Source organism: Orycteropus afer, unplaced genomic scaffold (genome assembly GCF_000298275.1).
Source record: "Orycteropus afer afer isolate SDZICR_OR568_19922 unplaced genomic scaffold, OryAfe1.0 scaffold00002, whole genome shotgun sequence".
NCBI lineage: Eukaryota > Metazoa > Chordata > Mammalia > Tubulidentata > Orycteropodidae > Orycteropus > Orycteropus afer.
This window is the reverse complement of record NW_006921589.1, coordinates 27,478,830-27,499,414: the sequence shown is the minus strand read 5'-3', so window position 1 is coordinate 27,499,414 and position 20,585 is coordinate 27,478,830. Positions and strand designations below refer to the sequence as shown.

Below are 20,585 nucleotides of genomic sequence, written 5' to 3'. Positions count from 1 at the left end.
AGTCAGAATCAACTCAATGGCAGTGAGTTGAGTTTGGTTTTAACCTTTTCTAGTTTAGTCTAACCAGTGTCATTTTCGTAAAGGAAATATATTATTTAGCTTCTTTGAAACTGTTTGTGTCTCTGCCTAAGCAGTGCCTCCCTCTGGATATCTTGTACAGATAATTTCACGTGTTAAAAGAAATCCAATCAAATTCATGATTCACAGCATAAATGCCAGTTACACCTTTCAGCAACATAACTCGATGAAGATACATCTGTTTGAAAAGTTTCTTTGTGATTTGCAGGTATTTAAGCTAATAAGCAGTAATAATTTGTTGACTCTGAACATGATTCCCAGTTTTGGTATCCTTGCATCTTTTATATCTCCTATGTATTTGACATACCTGAGTGAATGTATACAGATGTATTTGAAACATATTTTCCTAGATAGTGTCCCATTTCCAAGTTGATATTAAATGTTAGAAAGCAATTGCACTTGGAAGAAAATGTTTGGCAACAGTTGATGTCTCCATTGACTATAAATCATTTGTTAAGAAGAGTTTTGTTAAAGTTGAAATGCCAAAGTTGATTGATCCCTATACCCCTGCACTCCTACTTTTTGGTTATTGGAGGTTTACTCTGATGAGAATACTAATATTATCTCAAAGCCCTTTTGGTTTACATGATAAATATAAATGTTTTTTTACTGTCTCTCAGTGTTTATATTGTGATAACTGGCAATGCCCTACTATCACTCTTTCTTCAAGTTAAATGTGTGTGGGTGGGTGTTTATTGGTGCTTAAATAATAAGTAGTAAGGACTTTCTTTTTGTCAGTAAGGTTGATCAGTGAATAACCAGTTGATCCTGAATGTCCAGTTTATGACATTCTAGTTCATTTATTTTAAATATAATTTCCAAATCAGTCTTCTCCATTTTGACTAACAAAAATCTTTATGAAGGAGTTTCTGGCATATTATACTTGAGAGGGAGAGGGATTGTTGATATTCCCCTATACATAACAGCATCTGCCCAAAGAGCTCTAAAGACTGTGTTGCAGAGTTAATATCTTGTTCTTAAATCCAAACTTATTTTTCTAATATATGCTTATAAATGCTGCAACTCATTTTTTTTCCGACTTTGTCATCTTCTCCCGACCTTTCTATTATTTCCATTGCCAGTCAAATCGTTAAACTCCAGTTATGTGGAGAACATTACCATGGGAAAACATGACTTTATTTATTTCACATCGAGTTCTGGCAAGAGCAGTGATATATAATGTCTCCTCTCAGTGCTGCTCGTGTCATAATTCAACCAGCTCGGACTTTTTCTATTGAGTAACCTACTCTGGAAAAAACATTCTACTATTATTATTATTTTTTTAATGTCTCAAATTATCATTTAACAGATCAGTTCATACTAATTATTTCTATTTAATCCACAAGATTTTGGAAGAATTATAATAATAGAATGTTTTGCCATGGAATTTGTCTCTAATAAGGATGCTAGCCATCAGCAAACTTATTCAAGTGGGGATAAAATTCCACAGCCCTATCTTCTATGTAACCCATCTTTACTCAACTGTAGTGAGTTTCCAGATAGCTTTATGTCCCAGAGGACATGGGGTGAAGGTCCTCAGCTGAGCCAGTATTAGACCTCTCACTCCTTTATTTTATGTGTTGCACAAGGAGTGAGACCCTAACAAATTGAACAGGTGTTCCTGGGACTATACATCTGGAACGAGTCCAGAGATTGGGGGATAGAGGGGAAAAATTTAACTAATGGTCCAGTGAAATGTATACCATCCTAAATAGTCATATATCTCTGGTAGCTTCTACCAGGAAGTAAAGTTTATAAAATCAGTTCAAAGTCCATTGAACACCATTTGTTTCAGTTGATGCAATGAAATAATCAAACTCAAAAGATTTCTTGACATACCAATACTAAATTACATTCATATAGCACATTCTTCACTTTGAATATTAGTTCATCATCTAAGAGATCTCGTAAGACAAATATTAACCCATTTTACCTTTAAGGAACATTAGATATTTGTGATAGTTAAGTCACTGACATAGAACTAGGAGAAAGACCATATACATAATGACTGAATCAAGATTCAAAAATAGGAAATTCTGTGTTAATTCTACAAAGGAGAATTTTAGTAGGATTAACTAGACTCACAACCATAGCCCATGCCGCTGGGAATAGGTTGAGAGTGTCTAGCCTCAGATGGTTTAGTTTTTCCTACTCAAACTGTAGCCTGTGTACCAGCAACCTCAGTATCATGAGAGAGATGACTAGAAATGCCCTTAGAATCCACTTCACACCTTCAGAACTAGAATGCATTTTAACCCATTCCCTGAGTGATTTACATGCATTCAAAGTTTGAGAGGTATTATTTGGTTAAATGCAAGTTTAAATTTTAGTCAATAGTAATGTGTGTCTTCTAAGAAAAATGAAGTGAACATAAACACCAAAACCAGTTGTGAGTGAGTCACCTCCAACTCATGGCCATCCTGTGTGTGTCAGGGTGGAACTGTGCTCTGCAGAGTTGATTGTGAAGAAGTAGAAGATCAGGCCTTTTTCAGAGGCACCCCTGGTGGCCTTGGACCTAGCCTATTGGTTAGATGCCACGCACATTGTAACCATTGCACCACCAAGGAACCATGTTTTGTTGTTTTTCTTCTTTTTTTTTTTTAAAAAAAAAAAACTCATGTTGCCCTGAAGAGAGATGATCATTGAATTTTCTGTCCTGATCACTTTGTTCAGTTCTAGGTACTATATTTTCAAATATATGTGAAGGACACTGACCAGGATGATAAAGCAGCTAAAGGCAATTTCATATAAGGAATAAATGAAGAAACTGGGAACAATTGACTTGGAGAAGAGAAAACAGAGGGGCTATAATAGCTATATTCAAGAGTTCAAAGGCTGTCCCTTAGAAAAAGGTTGAGAAGAAAACAGAAGTGTAAGACACTTAATAATGCTAATACATAGGAACATACATGTCTTTGTGTAAAATCTAAAAGTGAATTTTGAAGCAATTGCATGTGCCCCAAAATAATTCTTTTTTCTATTAGTAAATGGTTACGTTGTTGGGAGATTTCTTGTTGGTGGTGGTGGTGCCATTGAGTCAGCTCTGACTCTAACAAACCCTGTGTACAACATAACGAAACACTGCCTGGTCCTACCTCATCCTCATAAGCTCTGCTGTGCTTGAGCCCATCATTTCAGACACTGTGTTGATCCATCTTGTTGAAGGTCTTCCCCTATTTGGCTGACCCTCTTCTTTACTAAGTGTGATATGGCCTTCTCCAGGGACTGGTCCTTTCTGACAGTATGACCAAAGTACATGAGACAAAGTCTGGCCATTCTTCCTTCTAAAGAGCTTCCATCTAAGCTTCCTTCAGGAAGCTCCAGGACAGATCAGTTTGTTCTTCTGGCAGCCCATGGTATTTTCAGAATTCTTTGCCAACATCACAATTCAAATGCATCAGTTCTTCAGACTTCCTTATTCATTGTCTAGCTTTCACATTCATATGAGGTGATTAAAAATACCATGGCTTGGGTTAAGTGCACCTTAGTTCTCAAAGTGACATCTTCACTGCTGCTTCTGTAGGCATTGAGTGTGGATCCAGCTGAAATGAAATCCTTGACAATATTATTTTCTCCATTTATCATGATGTTGCTTATTGGTCCATTTGTGAGGATTTTTGTTTTTTCTTTATGTTGAGGTGTAATCCATACTGAAGTCTATGGTCTTTGATTTTCATTAGTAAGTGCTTCAAGTCCTCTTTGCTTTCAGCAAGCAAGGTTGTGTCATCTGCATATCACAGGTTGTTAGTGAGTCTTGCTCCAATCCTGATGCTGTGTTATTATTCTTCATAGAATTTTCTCAGCATACAGATTGAATTAAGTATGGTGAAAGGATACAACCTGATACACAACTTTTCTGATTTTAAACCATGCAGTTTAAAAGGACTGTTTGAAGGACTGCCCCTTGGTCTGTGTACAAGTTCTGCATGAGCACAATTAAGTGTCCAGGAATTGGCATTTTTCTCAATCTTATCCATATTTTTTCTGATCCACACAGGATTTGCAATAAAACACAGGTAAACATCTTTCTGATATTCTCTGTTTTCACAAAGGATCCATCTGACATCAACAGTGATATCCCTCATTACACATCCTCTTCTGAATCCAGCTTGAATTTCCAGCAGTTCCCTATCTATGTACTGCTGCAACTGTTTCATAATTATCTTCAGTAAAATTTTACTTGCATGTGATATTAATAATCTTGTTCAATAATTTCCACATTGTGTTGTATCTCTTTTCTTTGAAATGGGCACAAATACAGAGCTCTTCCAGTTGGTTGGCTAGGTAGCTCTTTTCTAAATTTCTTGGCATAGACAAGGGAATGCTTCTAACTTTGCATCTGTTTGTTAAAGTATCTCAATTGCTATTCTGTCAATTCTTGGAGCCTTGTTTTTCTCCAGTGTCTTCAGTCCATCTTGGATTTCTTCCTTCACTACCATTCTGAAATGGTTGAACATCAACCAATTCTTTTTGATATAGTGACTTTATGTATTCCTTCCATCTTCTATTGACACTTCCATTGTCATTGAGTACATTGCCCATAGAACCCTTCAGTATTGCAACTTTAGGCTTCAGTTTTTCTCTCCCAATAATTTCAGCTTGAGAAATGCTGAGCCTGTTCTTCCCTTTTGGTTTTCTAACTCCAAGTCTTTTCACATTTCATTATAATACTTTACACTATGTTCTTGAGTGACTTTTTGAAATCTTCTGTTCAGCTCTTTTACTTGATCATTTTTCCCATTCACTTAGCTACTTGTTTTCAAGAGCAAGTTTCAGCATCTCTTCTGGCATCCATTTTGGTCTTTTTTTTAGTGTATTTATTAGTAAATGTAGTTAATATTTACTGGTTGCCTTTGATATGCTTGGCACTCTTCTTGGAACCAGGAAAACATGTTTTGTTGTTGTTGTTGTTGTTGTTAGGTGCCGTAGAGTCAGCTCGTACTCATAATGACCTTATGTACAATAGAACAAAACACTGCCCGGTCCAGCACCAGCCTCACATTCCTTGCTATACTTGAGTCCATCATAGCAGCCACCGTGTCAGTTCATCTCATTGAGGACCATCCCCTTTTTTCACAAACACTCTAACTTTACCAAGCATGATATCCTTCTCTAGGGAATCATCCCCTTTGACAACATGACCAAAGTAGGTGAGAGGAAGTCTGTCCATCCTCACTTCCAAGGGGCATTCCAGCTATACTTGTTCCAGGACAGATTTGTTAGTTCTTCTGGCAGTCCATGGTACTTTCAGTATTCTTTGCCAACACCACAACTCAAAAGTTTCAACTCTTCTTCAGTCTTCCTTATTAATTGTCCAGCTTCACATGCATATGAGGTGATTGAAAACACCATGGCTTGGGTTAGGTGTACCTTAGTCTTCAAAGAGACATCTTTGCTCTTGAGCACTTTAAAGAGCTCTTTTGCAGGAGATTTCCCCAGTGCAATATGCCATCTGATTTCTTGACTGCTGCTTCCATTGGTGTTCATTGTGGAACCAAGTAATGTGAAATCTTTGACAACATCAGTCTTCTCTCCATTTATCATGATGCTGCTTATTGGTCCAGATGTGCGGATTTTCATTTTCTTTATTTTGAGGTGTAATGCATACTGCAGACTGCAGTCTTTGATCTTCACCAGTAAGTGCTTTAAGTCATCTTCACTTTCAGCAAGCAGCATTTGTGTCATCTGAATGTTGCAAGTTGTTAATGAGTCTTCCTCCAATCCTGATGCCATGTTCTTCTTCATGTAGTCCAGCTTCTCGGATTATTTGTTCAGCATACAGATTGAAAAAGTATGGTGAAAGAACACAACCCTGACACACTCCCTTCCTGATTTTAAACCATATAGTATCCCCTTGCTCTCTTCAAACGACAGCCTCCTGGTCTGTGTACAGGTTCTTCATGAGCACAATTAAGTGTTCTGGAATTCCAATTCTTCTCAATGTTGTCCATAATTTGTTATGATCCATACAGTCAAATGCCTTTGCACAGTCAATAAAACAGAAGTAGACATCGTTCTGGTATTCTCTGCTTTCAGCCAAGAGCCGTAGACAGCAGCACTGATATCCCTCATTCTATGTCCTTTTCTGAATCCAGCTTGCATTTCTGGAAGTCCTCTGTCAATATATTACTGCAGCCATTTTGAATTTTCTTCAGCCAAATTTTATTTGCTTGTGATATTAATGATATTGTTCAATAATTTCCACACTCTGTGGGATCACCTTTCTTTGGAATGGGTACAAATATGGATCTCTTCCAGTCAGTTGGCCAGGTAGCTGTCTTCCAAATTTCTAAGTACCTCCAGCACAACATCTGTTTGTTGAAACACCTCAATGGGTATTTTGTCAATTCCTGGAGCCTTGTTCTTCACCAATTCCTTCAGACTTCTTCCTTCAGTACCATCGGTTCTTGATCATATGCCATCTCCTGAAAGAGATGAACATCAACCAGTTCTTTCTGTACAGTGACTCTGTATTTTTTCATCTTCTTTTGATGTTTCCTGCATCATTCAGTATTTTGCCCACAGAATCTTTCAACATTGCAACTCGAAGCTTGAATTTTTTCTTCAGTTCTTTCAGCTTTAACAATGCTGAGCATATTTTTCCCTTTTGGTTTTATAGCTCCATGTCTTTGCACATTTCATTATGATAATTGTCTTTGTTTTCTTGAGCTGCTTTTTGAAATCTTCTGTTCAGCTCTTTTATCTTGTAATTTCTTCCATTTGCTTTAGCTACTCTCTGTTCAAGAGCAAGTTTCAGAGTCTCTTCTGAGATCCATTTTGGTCTTTCTTCCTTGTCTTTTTAATGACCTTTTGCTTTCTTCATTCATGATGTTCTTGATGTCATCCCACAATTCCTCTGGTTTTCAGTCATTAGTGTTCAGTGTGTCAAATTTCTTCTTCAGATGTCTCTAAATTCATGTGGTATATATCAAAGCCATATTTTGGCACTCATGGACTTGTTTTAATTGTCTTCAGCTTCAACTTGAACTTCCATATGAGCAGTTGATGGTCTGTTCCACAATCAGCTCCTGGCCTTCTTCTGGCTGAAGATATTGAACTTCTCTGTCACCTCTTTCCACAGATATAGTCAACCTGTGTAGTCCATCTGGTGAAGTCCATGTGTATAGCCACTGTTTGTGTTGTTGAAAAAAAGATACTTTCAATGAGTAAGTTGTTGGTCTTGGAAAATTCTGTCATGTGATCTCCAGTGTCATTTCTATCACCAAGGCCATATTTTCCAACTACTGGTGATTCTTCTTTGTTTTCAACTTTTGCATTCCAATCACCAGCAATAATCAACACATCTTGATTACATGTTTGGTCAACTTCAGGCAGCAGAAGTTGTTGAAATCTTCAATGTCCTCATCTTTGGCTTTGGAGAATGGTGGGTAAATTTGAATAATTTTATTAACTATTCTTCCTTGTAGGTGTATGGGTATTATCCTATCACTGACAGCATTATGCTTCAGGATAGATCTTGAAACATTTTTGTAATGATAAATGCCTAGCCATTCTTCTTCAAATTGTTATTCCCAGCATAGTCGATCATATGGTTTTCTGTTTCAAAATGGCCAAAACTAGTCCATATCAATCTTTATATATTCCATTTCATTTTTGACAACTTCCCATTTTCCTAGATTCATACTTCATACATTCCACATTCAGATTATTAGTGGATGTTTGGAGCTGTTTCTTCTCATTTTGGGTCATGCCACATCAGCAAATGGAAGTCCCAAAAGCTTTTACTCCATCCATATCATTAAGGTTGAATCTACTTTGAGGAGGCAGCTCTTCCCCAGTTGTATTTTGAGTGTCTTCCGACCTGAAGAGCTCATCCTCTGGCATTGTATCAGGCAAAATTTCAGGGCTATTCATAAAATTTTCCAGTAATATATCAGACAGTGTTTCACTACAATTCATAAGGTTTTCACTGGCCAATTCTTTGGAAAGTGAATGGCCCCTTCCTTCTTTCCAGTCTTTGTCTGGAAGCTCTGCTGAAGCCTGCCCACCATGGGTGACCCTGCTGGTATCTGAAATACAGGTGGCATAGCCGCCAACCTCACAACAACACACAAGCCACCACAGTACAACAAACTGACAGACGATTGGTGGAAGGAGACATAAGAGGAAAAAAAAAAGTAATTAAGGCTACAGAATTTGTTTTTCCTTACAATTAAGTAAGTAGTCTCTAAGATCCTACAAAGAGTTCAGATAGAAAGTGAATTAAGAACACAAGACAGATGTCTTACTAAAGTAGTACAACTTTGAAGACATTTATACCTTCACAGTATCTCATGGAGCAACCAGACCAACATGAAGCATTTAGAAGTTGAGATAAAATGCACACCTTACTTCTTTATTTTAAAATTACGTTGGATATGAAGTTAAAACGCTTCAGGTGTTATAAGACTGGTGAAAAGCTTAGACAAATTACTAAAACTTCGGGGATTTCAGACCCCAAATGGGAACAATATGAGGCAGGGAAAGAAACATATATAACTGTATTATCAGAGAATTTCTGAGAATGCACTCTGATTTCATTATCAGTGTTTATTTTGTTACTATTTTTTTTTAAATTACAGAATGGTATTATTAGTAACATTTTAGCCTTAGAGCCATTTTTGACCTGAAAGCTTTGCCTTGTGTATCATTTGACCTAAGTTATCACTTACCCCTTGTGCTTTACTCCATCCAGGTGCCAATGTTTTTTTTCCTCATCACCACGTTTCTTTGATGTTATAATGTAAGTCAGTAGGAAAACAGCATTCATTTAGTAGAAAATTGCTTTTCACAATCTTTTCTAGAATCTCTTTTGTTACTCAGATGATATCTATATTATTACTTTGTCCTCAAAAGCTTTTTACCAATTTGGTAACACAGAATGACTCTATCTCTTTTCATTTATCTGGCTTTTCATTCGAAGGGGAACTCCAAAAATTCACTTCTATCAGCCTCTTTCTCAGTGCTAAATATTGTGTGTCTCCACTCTATTTATAATAAACATCCTTGTTATGATTCAGGTCATTTCAGTTCTCTATATTATTTTGGTATCTAATGACAGTGATGCCAAATGACCAAACTGATGACGCTCCCCTCCCCTGCAGGAAAGCTTCCCCATCGCATTCTCCCAATTGCCCTCAGTGAATCAGCATCGCGTGCTCAGGCTTACCTCTGGCACCTTCCCCAACTTTCTGTCGATAGCCAATGACCTGCGCTCTGAGGATAGAAGATACAGAAATGGTGTGACTCTTAGAAAGTCAGCTTTAGAGTGGAGTTAGGGAGCTCTTTAGATTCTTTTCTTTCATGGTTCTGACATGATTTATTTTAACCAATTTGCCTTCAGACAAGGTTTGCTATCGTTGCTTCAGACATATAACTCTGGATCCTACAGGGAGGCTTGTACTCCTTCAATTGTTTCTTCTGCCTTACACACAGGTCCGATGTCAGGACATCTTGTATTAATCAGCCTTCTGTGGTAACTTTAAGCAAGTAATATAAGCGCTTTCTCTGACCATCTGTAAAATTAAGTAGTAACTACAAAGCATCTGACACATTCCTTATAAAAGCTGGGCCCAGCCACCCTAGCCTGGCTCACAGCTGTGGAGAACAGCATGCTGGTTTGTAAGCCTCTTGACGTTTGTTTTCTTTTCTATCCCTCTGCCCCCTGCTTGTCTTACTGCCCCAATATCTTCTCTTCCTCTCTTTCAACAGTCCCCCTCCATACCCACCCTCAGGCCTGACCCTACTCCTCACACCTGCTCTGGTCCCATATAATACAGGATGTTTAAATACACTGCATACATAGAAGAAAAAGGAAATTGGGGTTGCCAGCCATGAACTTGCTTTTATTTTTTTAAATGGGGATGAGTAGCTCTACCAGCAAGGACGCTATTTTCTTTGTGGCAGTTGGAAAGTAGTGGGGTGTTAGGGAGAAAACACTTAAGAAATTAGAGCTTCCAGCAGACACGGGGTGTTTGATCTTTTAATGGTGTTGCCACTGGGCCTAATATAATTTTTTAACATGGGAGATTGTGAGAAATCAGAGCTTTGGAGGTGGAAAATGTGTTAGTTGGTTTTTGTGTTGTGTTGTGTCGTGTTGTAACAGAGAGGAGACCACAGAGACCAAAATCCGTAGAAGTGTCAAAAGGAATATACATATGGGCACATTGACAATAACAAGTGAATGAACACAGTTGTTGTTATGTGCCATCGAGTCAGACCCAACTCACAACGACCCCTCCTTGGGTTTCCGAGGCAGTATCACTTTGGAAGTAGACTGCCCAACCTTCCTTCCAAGGAGTGGCTGGTGGGTTTGAACTACTAGCCTTCTGGTTAGCAGTCAAGTGTCTTAAGCACTACGCTACCAGAGCTCCTGAGAAACATGAATGAGGACCTACCTACCAGTGACCCCTCGGAGAGAGGAAAAAGGCAAACAGGAATGACCCAGGAGGGACAATGACAATGGACCAGTGAAATTATTTTTTTATGCTGCCTTCTAGTTCAGCACAGGCTCTGAGCAACTCAGAGGTTGCAAGGTTAGTTTATCACTTCCTTGATGTGACTGTAGAAGGGGACTTATGCAAACTCCACCTGTTCCAGAAAGTCCTTGACATTGTAAGTCTGCCTTGTAACCTTCTGTATGGGCATTCCAAAAATAAAATAAAATACTGAATACAGAAGAATGAACATTTCAGGTATGTAGTTGAACATTCTAGATCATTTTGCACTCACTAGACTTAAGGAAATTTACTAAATGTAAGACTGTGTGGGTGTGGCAGAGAGAAAACACCAAAGAGCAAAAATGAAGAAAAGGTTCTTAGTTCTGGAAATATACTACAAAAATATACATTCAAAAGTTGAAGCCTGGGGATTTTATCTTTTAACTCTTCTCTCACTTTATGGTATTTAACCTTTGACTTTTACATTCAGAAAAGAAAATCATTAATATATTTTTCAAAACCCATTAATACAAAGTAAAGAAGCCATCTGAATTTTTAAGGATGCATCAAAAAACACTAATGAAACTAAATTAAAAAGCAAAAAACTCAAAGGTCAGGTTTCTAATTGATCTATATTTACCGGGTGAGTTCTACCCTGAGCATTAACTTTTTTTTATTCTCTACCTTAATAGTGTTTTGTCTGCAAGACTTCAAAATTTTATACATTTGTGTAGTATCTTCTAAAACTTTGGTGACCCTGCCAGTATACATTTGATTTTTGAAGAATTAAACTTTATTTATTTATCTATTTATTTATTTGTTTTCAAGGAGAGTTGTTAGATATGAGATAGGGCAAATCTAGTCCTTTTTTCCCTGTGAAAAAATAAAAGTTCAGAGTCAAAGTGAATGATGATGATGATGATGGTTATTTTACTGTGAGTGATTCTTTTCCTAGAGGGAAAAGATTTTAATCACACCTTTTGAATAGCAAGTAATAGAGGGTATTGGGAATTATTCTATATGTTATTATTGACTTATCTTTGCTTATTACCTGCAAAGCACTAAACTTTCCACAAGTAGGAGAAGATTCTATTACATTACCTGAAAATGTAGTTCCCAAGGAAAAAGACATACAATAGATATTGTTACAGAAACTAAAGTCAGGTAGGAACCCTTGGTGGCTGAATGAATCTGTTCCTTTCATCCAACCAGACGTCATAAATACTAGCAATGGGAAGGACTCATCCACTTGGAAAACTGGTTCATAAAAGTTCTGTTTAGAAGATGCAGGTCAATAGCCTACAGGCTATATTTGGCCCGTGGTTGTGCTATGTTCACCAGTACCTGATTGTCTTTACTTTTGAACACAGAGAATGAATGCGCTTGCTTGTCTTTCTGGAAATTGAGCATGACTTGGGATTTGTTTTAGTCAGTGAAATGTGAGCAGAAATTATGTATGTCATGACCTGGTGATATCATTTAGGAATTGCAGTAATTGTTTCATGATTGGCCATGCCTCCTCCACCCCTAGTCTTGGTGCTTGTGGAAGTATCTATTGCTCTAGAAATGCCACAATTTTGCAGCACCTTTGTAACCCCAAGCCACCTTGTAAAGGACCACTGCTCTGGACAGTCACCCTGACCTGTAGCAACACTGTGTGACCAAAAAATAAGCTAATGCTATATTAAACCTCTGAGTTATTAGGCCTGTTCATTAACACAGCGTATCCTAACCTGTGTTGACTGTTGCAAAGCCATAAACATTGAAGGACAAAGAGAACAAGAATGGAATCACCAATATGAGTTTGGTTTGTTTGTTTTTGTTTTTAATTTTTAATAACAATAGAGGGAGCAGTTGTCAATGACTTAGCAAATGAATGAAGCTGCAACATATAGGCCTGCAGTGAGACATCTGACTTAAAAAAAAAAGGGGGTGGGGAATCTATTCCTCTACCCATAACCCAGGACCCCAGAAAACCTTAGCTCTTCAAGGCGTTAACTACTAATGCAGGCCTTCATGAACACAGAGCTGAAAATAAATGGTTTGGTCTTTATGTATTTGGTTGTATTATTTGTTTTGATGAAGTAAATTTAAAATAAATAAATAAATTTTATTATATTAAAAATTTAACACAGATGCACATTCTTGGCTTATTCTACAAAATGAGGACACCTGGCCCTTTGGAGCCATAGTCCGTCTGTCAGTAGGGCTTGCCCCATTTAGCTGAAACACATGCTCTCCAGCTTGTCTTGTCTCATTGTCTCCCTGCAGCTGAGGCCAAGTGTCAAGTGCTATTTAGTATTGTGTTTATGTGGCCATTTTACTTGTTGCAGAATTGTGAATGAAAAAAAGGAAATAATTTTGTGCTCATACCTTTATCAAAAGTAGAACAAAAGATTCCTGGAGAGCTAGAGGTTTCACATGACTTACTCTACTAGCTTACCTGGCTTCTAATGCAATTAATTTTTCTGCCATTATATCTCATAATGCTATTTGAGCTTTTCTTAGTTCTGAATACAGAAACCATTTTTCATATAAACCCCCAAAAAACCTCACTGCTATTGAGTGGAGTCTGATTCATAGCGATCGCAATCTTCATTGGTTTTCAATGCAGTAAATCTTTATGGAAGTAGATTGTCCAGTCTTTCTTACAGAGTAGCTGGTGTGTTTCAACCACCAGCCTTCTGGTTAGCAGTCATATGCCTTAGGCACTGTACCACCAGAGCTCCTTGTCCTTCATATGGTCACCTTTTTACAAGCACACTTTTATAAACTTTGTCTCCCTGCAGGTATGTATTCTCTAGATCACTATCTGCGAAGACATTTTTTGTTTTCCTGATTATACCCATGGCCATCTTGATCTTCTCCACATTTTCTCTCTTTCCACATAGTGTGGGCCTGATCAGTGAGGACTGACTGTTGCTTACTTCATAGCTCTTACCCACTTTACTTCAGTTCATGCATCCTTGTGTCTTGCTTCCTTTTTAAATGGTGCCATTATCCTGATGGCTAATGCTCAGTGGTTGGCCTTCAGTGACTCCCATGTATTTTTCTACTGTGGTGGAACACAGGGAGGTCATTTCTGTCTTGTATTTATGCACTTGGGTTTTCCTCTTAAGTGCATTGCCCTCCACTTACTTCCATTAGATTGCATATTTCTTATTCAAAAACACTTTTCCAAATTGGTCAAAGTAAGTTTTAATTTTCCTACTATTGTCAAAGGTGCTGGTTACCTCTCTTTGAATTGCTGTAATTACCACACTTTGTAATGATGCTATTTTGTCATTCAAATCATGGGTTCAAATATGAAATTATACAGACTATGACCAATACCTGGGAGCTCTGGTGGAGTAGTACCTAAGGCACTTGACTGCTAACCAGAAGGCTGGCTGTTCAAACCCACCAGCCACTCCTTGGAAGGAAGGTTGGGCAATTTACTGCCATAGAGATACCGCCTCGGAAACCCAAGGAGAGGTTGCTATGCGTCGGAAATGACTCGACGGTGATGAGTTTTGTTTTGTTGGTGTTTGTGACTGCTCTCTATAGAACATATGTAAATGTCCAACTCAAGATTACTAGTTAACCATTAAAAATAGTGTTTGTTTTTGGCTTTGGAAGATTTAAGCAGTTAGTGAAATTTAAGTAGTTATTTGCCTGATTAAGTATAATCTGTAACTCATTGTTAAAAATGCATGGTTAAGCCAACCTGTATAATGCTACCCAGAATGTAAATATGTATACTGTGTATTAGTCTCATATATACAAATTCCAAAAATTCTTAAATAAAAAGCCACAAAATCTTTTTTCTTCTTTTTGCAAAAGTCACAAAATATTACCACAATAAAAAAGGGAGAAAATAATGAGAAGCCTCAAGAATCTTAAGAATATTTTACTTAGAGCCCTTTATTCAAACAGCGTGAAAGAAGTAAGATTAATGAGAGGTGTTTTGTCAAATTCAGAATAATCTGAGAAACAAACAAGTCTTCTGTTTCATTGGTGTCCTGGTGAGCATACTAATATTTGAGTTACTTATCTCTATCCCCTTATATAAAATATTATTTGTTACAAAATCTGTCGCTTTCTGATTTGGTAGAGTGTGGGTGTTTTGTTTTAGCAAAGGAAGCTTTCCAGGGATGGGTAATGGTAATTAGTTGAGTCCTCCAGGAAGCAGTAGCTAAAAGGAAGTAAAAGTTCAAGGGGTTTATCGAAGTGTAAACCTTATGAAAGGTAAAAAGGGGAGGGATCTAGATGGGGCAAAGAGAACCTCAGACCTCAAGGGAAATCTGAGAAAGTATTGGCCACCCCAATATGAGTAGAGCAAAGATTGCTTGTTAGAGGGACCCTGCAGAAATAGCCAGGCACTGGTACCAGCACCATGCTTGGTCATTGACTGGGGGCTACTGGGAAGATGTGGCCTTGACTCAGAAGCCAAAGAATATTCCACAGGCCCTTATAGCTTGAAGGTGTCAGCTTCCTGCACTTCTGATACCTGAAAGGCAAGTTTTTTTTGAAGGGAGATCCAAACAGTGCCATTGCCGAGGCTGTGCGTACGACAGTCTACTTATTGTTGAACAATAATTAGAGGTGATTTTGCCATTCTTGTCCTTTTATTTTCAGTGTGTTACAAACACATGAAGAAATCTGCTCTTCTGTACCAAAGTAAAATGGTCAGATAGTCACAGGAAAGATGTAGCTTTAAGCACCTGAAGTATGTCCCAAGTGTTAGATAGGATGGACAGGAAATAGAACAGAGTTGGTCACCCATGGAGCACTCCCTAACTAAAGATGAGAAGAACAACATGTAGGTGACCATGGAGCCAGATATATGACAGAGTTATCTAAGATATTTATCTCCCATTCATTATGTAAAATACCAAAATTTGCCTTTCTTCAATTTTATTTGCCTTTTGTAAATGATTAGCTCCCAGCACTCTGAAAATAATGGTTAAAGTAGATTGGGAATTTTCATCTTCCAGAATCAACCTTGGTTTTGAGAGACACATATACCCTTTAGTTTTCATAACACTGAATCTTGCTTTTGAATGTTGTCATTTAACTGGTAGATTAAAAGCAGTTAGATAAGGGGAACTTTCATTTTAGAGTATAATAGAAATAAAATAGTGAAAAGCAAAGGATAATAAGAAAATAAAATTCTTAGATGATGCTACAAAGTCATTAGTTGACTTCTGGGAAATACAGACATATCAATAAGGGAAATTCAGGTAAAATAAAAAAATACATACAGAGATAGAGAATAATCTTAGCATTGATATTGTATATGTATTGGTTCATTAACCACTGCATCAAAGATCATAATGTGTTTATTACTCCATTTACCAAATGATAGCTATTTCCTGAACAAGTGGCCTTTCCTGCGTGTCCTTATATTCTGTCCTTTGTTAATAATGATGCCTGAACTTTGGGCGGAAAGATAGAAAAAGATATCTGGAAAAGATCTGCAGGAAATAAGAGAAAAATTGATATTCTCCTTAGATTTGCTCTGTTGGGCTGTTACATTGGTTGTTTGTCTGAGGAATGTGAAATGTATCATAGGTGGTACAACTAAGTCTTCAAGGTGAAAATTTCAGAAAAGTGCAAGAGAATCCAAAAATAGTCATTTTACAGTAATCTCTTTTGGTCCTTACCTAGCCCTTCTCTCCAAGTTCTACTATCAGAAAATAGGTCTTCTATGACCAGATAGGAAATAGCAAACAATTTCTTGCTTTCGTCACATTAGTCATTTTTTCAAAGCTGATAATAGTGAAGATAAATCCACTTCCCTGCATGACTCAATCATCTCTACAACATAGGATTTCTCAAACCAAGATTAAAAAAAAAAAAAAAAAATGAAATGTATGCGTATTAATTATTCATTTGTATTTAAGAATTTCTTCGATTAGCATTTTCCAGAGATAAGAATTGAAGATATAATTAAACTTTGAAATGAAAATCGAGGTTTAATTAGTAAGTAGGTAGCACTCAGATACCTGACATTTTCCCAATCATAAAATAAAATGTTATGAGGGAAATAATTTAGCCAAAAAGAAGGGAAATATATCTTTTTCATTTTTTTTTTTTAATGGGAGGAAACAGGGAAAAGGGATAGTGTGTTACACAGTATTATACACAATTGTGTCATCTGATGAAGTACAGACCTGTTTTAGTTACTTTACCCAGAATGCAAACATGCAATAAACATGCACCAAAATATAGTCAAGCCAATAGCAAGCAGCAGTTGGTTTGGATGACGTAAGGGCTCTGGTTTGGTGGTTCAGCTGGCTTCCCTTCAGTTCTAGCCCAATGTCTGGACGTTTCTTTAGTTAGGTCAGTGGTCTTTGTATGCCGCTCTGATGTCAGAAAGCCCAAGTTTTCTGGATTGCCTTATGAAAAGTTAGGTTTAGGTTAAAAGCACATCCCAGGCAAACATGTGTTGCACATTATTCTGTATGCATAGACTTTGAAGAGCCTCCCAGGTATATATAGGATTTGGTATGATGAGGAGATGAATTCAATTCAAGGTACTCCATCTTTTTGCCAATCTTTTTCAATAAGAAACCATCTCTAGCCGCCTTAGTTTGCACATCTGTGTTTGATAACATGGGAGAATGTCTTTGATTAGACTTTCAGAGTAATCATCCAAAGGCAACTTTCTCCTCTGTTTGCTGCATCTCATAAAGTTAGATTTTGCACATTAGTGATGCACTTGATTGCACAGAAATAATATTGGCTTTATGAGCGAGTGTAATCTTGTTCAAAATACGGCTTCCCGCTCCCCCAAAAAGAGCTGCTATTTTTGTGTCAGGTTCCCCTCCACCACCCTTTCATAAGCACTTCCCAAAATACTAATTTCCTTTTGTTTGTTTCTTTTCCTTTATTGTCTTTTTATAACTCTTAATCATGTGTTTTCATGGTACCTTACTAGCCTGTGGCAAAGTCACAAATGGCCTTCTCTCTTCTCTGAATGTTTTCTTTTTCTTTTTTTTCTGTTACTCTAACACCATTGAAAGAAAGCTGTTTTAGCCCCCCAAATTACTTGTGTATATTTCTGTGCAGTATTTAAAATATTTCTAAGAATCAAAACCTTGACCTTGTGTTAGAGTATACATATGCATGCTATCCATTTTTGTTTGATTTTTATAATGGTTTATTTCTAGCATTTAGTAAAATATATTCTTGATCTTTTTCTTTTTCTATTATTTACACAGCTAATGACGTTCATGTTTTGTTAAAAACTCATTATTTTACACTCTGTTGGCAATTAGTACTCTTATTGAATTTTACTAATTGTACAGCAAATCAAGAGCACCTTTTTTATCTACATTTTTGGTCCATCTTTCAAGTTTTCTCTAAAAGCAAAATTCTATTTGTTATTTTTCAAAGGTGAATATCATTCTCTGGAATAAAATATAGAGTTGAAGTGGAAACAGGGTTACTAGTGTTTGGACAATGATTATTAAGTCATTTTTGTTTCTCTATCTGTCTCTCAGTTTTATTCTCTCTGTCTCCATTTATGATTTGAAATAGATATATCTTTGAAAACTGTTTTTGATCAGCTCTTCCCTTTGAGGAGTTGGGTCTGTGATTTATCTCTTAATCCTAGTTGGCCACATTCTTTTCTCCTTGTCTATCAATTTTGTTAGATGGAGCCCAATTGTCTCCCCTGGGCAAGGAGTGGTGGGCTGTCAAAAGAGATTGGAAGGATGCCCTCAGGCTAGGTGCTGGAGTGGGGATAGGAGGATTTACCAGCTGTGCCTGGCCTTCCCTGATGGCAGAGTGAGCAGTTTGGGCCAGAGGGAGGGAAGAGGAAAGAAGCTACAGCAGAGACTTGGGCTTCAAGAACTGAGAATCCAGCTGACCAAGTAAGAAGGCTCCTCAGTAAGGGCTGTCTGCGGTGCTGCTGCTGCCGGCGGCTGTCCACCAAGAGTTCCAAGGCAGGGATAACTGCGCGAGAAATCAGAGTCAATTATCCATTTCCAGTGATATTTTCCATTTAAATGGTTTTAATTCTAGAATTAGTAAATACCGCTCTGCGAAATTATTAAAATAGGTGAAATGTAAGCAGAAACAGAAAACACTGGTTTCCAGAAACCAGAGGCTTCCCTTGAAGAGATATATGATGGCTTCCACTGTATCTGTTTGTAGATATCATATCCCAATATCTTTCTTTCAAACGGCCTGCCTCCTAGGTGTATGTGTATGTTGAGGAAACAACCAAAGCCAACTGTTTAAAAGAAAATCCAGCCTTTATGAAATAGTAAGCTCATTTGTAAGATTGAAACTACCCAGTTTGCTCTCATTACACAGAGATCCATAAAAGCCTTGGATTTTGTATGTATATAAAGAAAGTATTTGTAATTGAGCTTAGTCCTCTTTGTAGGGCCGGCATATTATAGGTTTCCCTCATAATGATAACAGAATCTTACATCAAGTGAACATGGAGGAGTGAATATTTAAACCATGTGTGAAAGAGGGAAAAAAAAAAAAAGAAACATAGTAGAGCTTTTCTTTGCACTGTACAGTTATGGATTATCTTTGCTGGCTGGATATTTATTTCAGATTTTTGTGGTTTCTCGTATCCTGGATTAGAGGGAGTCTTGTAAATGGGTTTCATATGGTAGCTGGTAACCCTGAAGGACTGTATTTTTAAGATAATCAACTTTACAGTTTTAAGTCACATCGATACCACTTACAGCATGAGGTAATTTTTTTTTTTTTTTTTTATTTAGGATTTTATTCTGTTGGTTAATACCTATAGGGAAATAGAATATTTGTTTTGATTTACTTTGCATCACCTTCACTTAAACATTTTGCAAGATAAGCAAGGACAACAGAGTTACCATATTGGATCAAATACATGGGCAGTACTTGAGCTCTGTTGTGGTACCACATGACGCTCTCCATTCTTTTGCTGTAAGACAGTAGAGATATATAGGCTGCCCCAGACTTTCCTACCCTTGGTTTTCACTGACTCCCTCATTCTTCATCGCCTGAAATACTCTAATAACTTTGCAGCCATGACCCATCCCTTTTTCATTTTCAGCCTCTGACTTGTTACTTGTGGCTGCTGATTCGTCTGTTTTTGTTGCTCTTGTGGAAACCTGTACACATTTCATCATGTAATTAATTCATAACTGTCTTTTTATAGTAGAAAAGAGTAACCCCCTACTAATGGCTGCATCTTACAGAGGGGAAAAAAAAAATGAATTTTTCCTCCTTCTCATTTTCAAAATCTCCCTAAAAGGTATTGAGGCAAGGATTAGGAACCTACTTGTGCTCAAAGCAATAGGTTTTTCTTAGACAATCTAATAACTATTTGTCTAGACTGGCATCCTTTGAGATTTTATTTACAGATTTTCTTATATCATTGCTATGTTCAGCCTGTGCCACCATTTAGCGGTAATGTATTTAATAAATTATCTATCAGAGAAAGAGAATAAGAGCAAAGGAACATATACAAAGGAAGAAGCATAACTGTGCTCCCAAAGTTGAGCAACATTTGTCAGAGTTTACTAAAAAACCTTCTTCAAATACATTCCCAACCCCATACCTACATGAGGCAAGTTGTTCTACCTTTCTGCAATTATACACATGAGCAAACCTCTAAAAAATAAATTATCACATAACATTGTAATAATTTGTCTGCTTGGCTGTGCCCCTATGTTGAGCTACTTGAGGCTAGAGACCAGGTCTTTGGACCTCTTTTTTCTGTCAACATGAAGCACAATTTCTAGAACAGGCTATTGTTAGCTACGGTCAAGTTGGCCCCCAACTCATGATGACCTGAGGCATAAGGATTTATAAATTCTTTGCAAAAACGGAGTTTCTTCTTCATATCCCAAGTATCTAGGAATCTAGATGACCCATACATGGAGAGAACAAGTTTGTCAGAGAAGAAAATAAAATTTTGTTTGTTTGTTTGTTTGTTTGTTTTTTTAATTAGGATTTGGGTGAAGATTTACAGAGTAAATTCACTTTTCAAACAGCAGTTCACATATACTTTGTCTCATGTCATTGACCAAAATTTACAATGCAGCAGCTCCCCTCCCACTTCCTCCCCATAGTTACCTC

The 20,585-nt window shown here is 37.3% G+C and overlaps 1 protein-coding gene across 1 annotated transcript in view; it reads left to right on the top strand.

Moving 5' to 3' along the window:
• PARD3B (par-3 family cell polarity regulator beta) overlaps positions 1-20,585 on the top strand; it is a 1,522,095-nt gene that overhangs the window by 1,168,072 nt on the left and 333,438 nt on the right. The window lies entirely within an intron of this gene.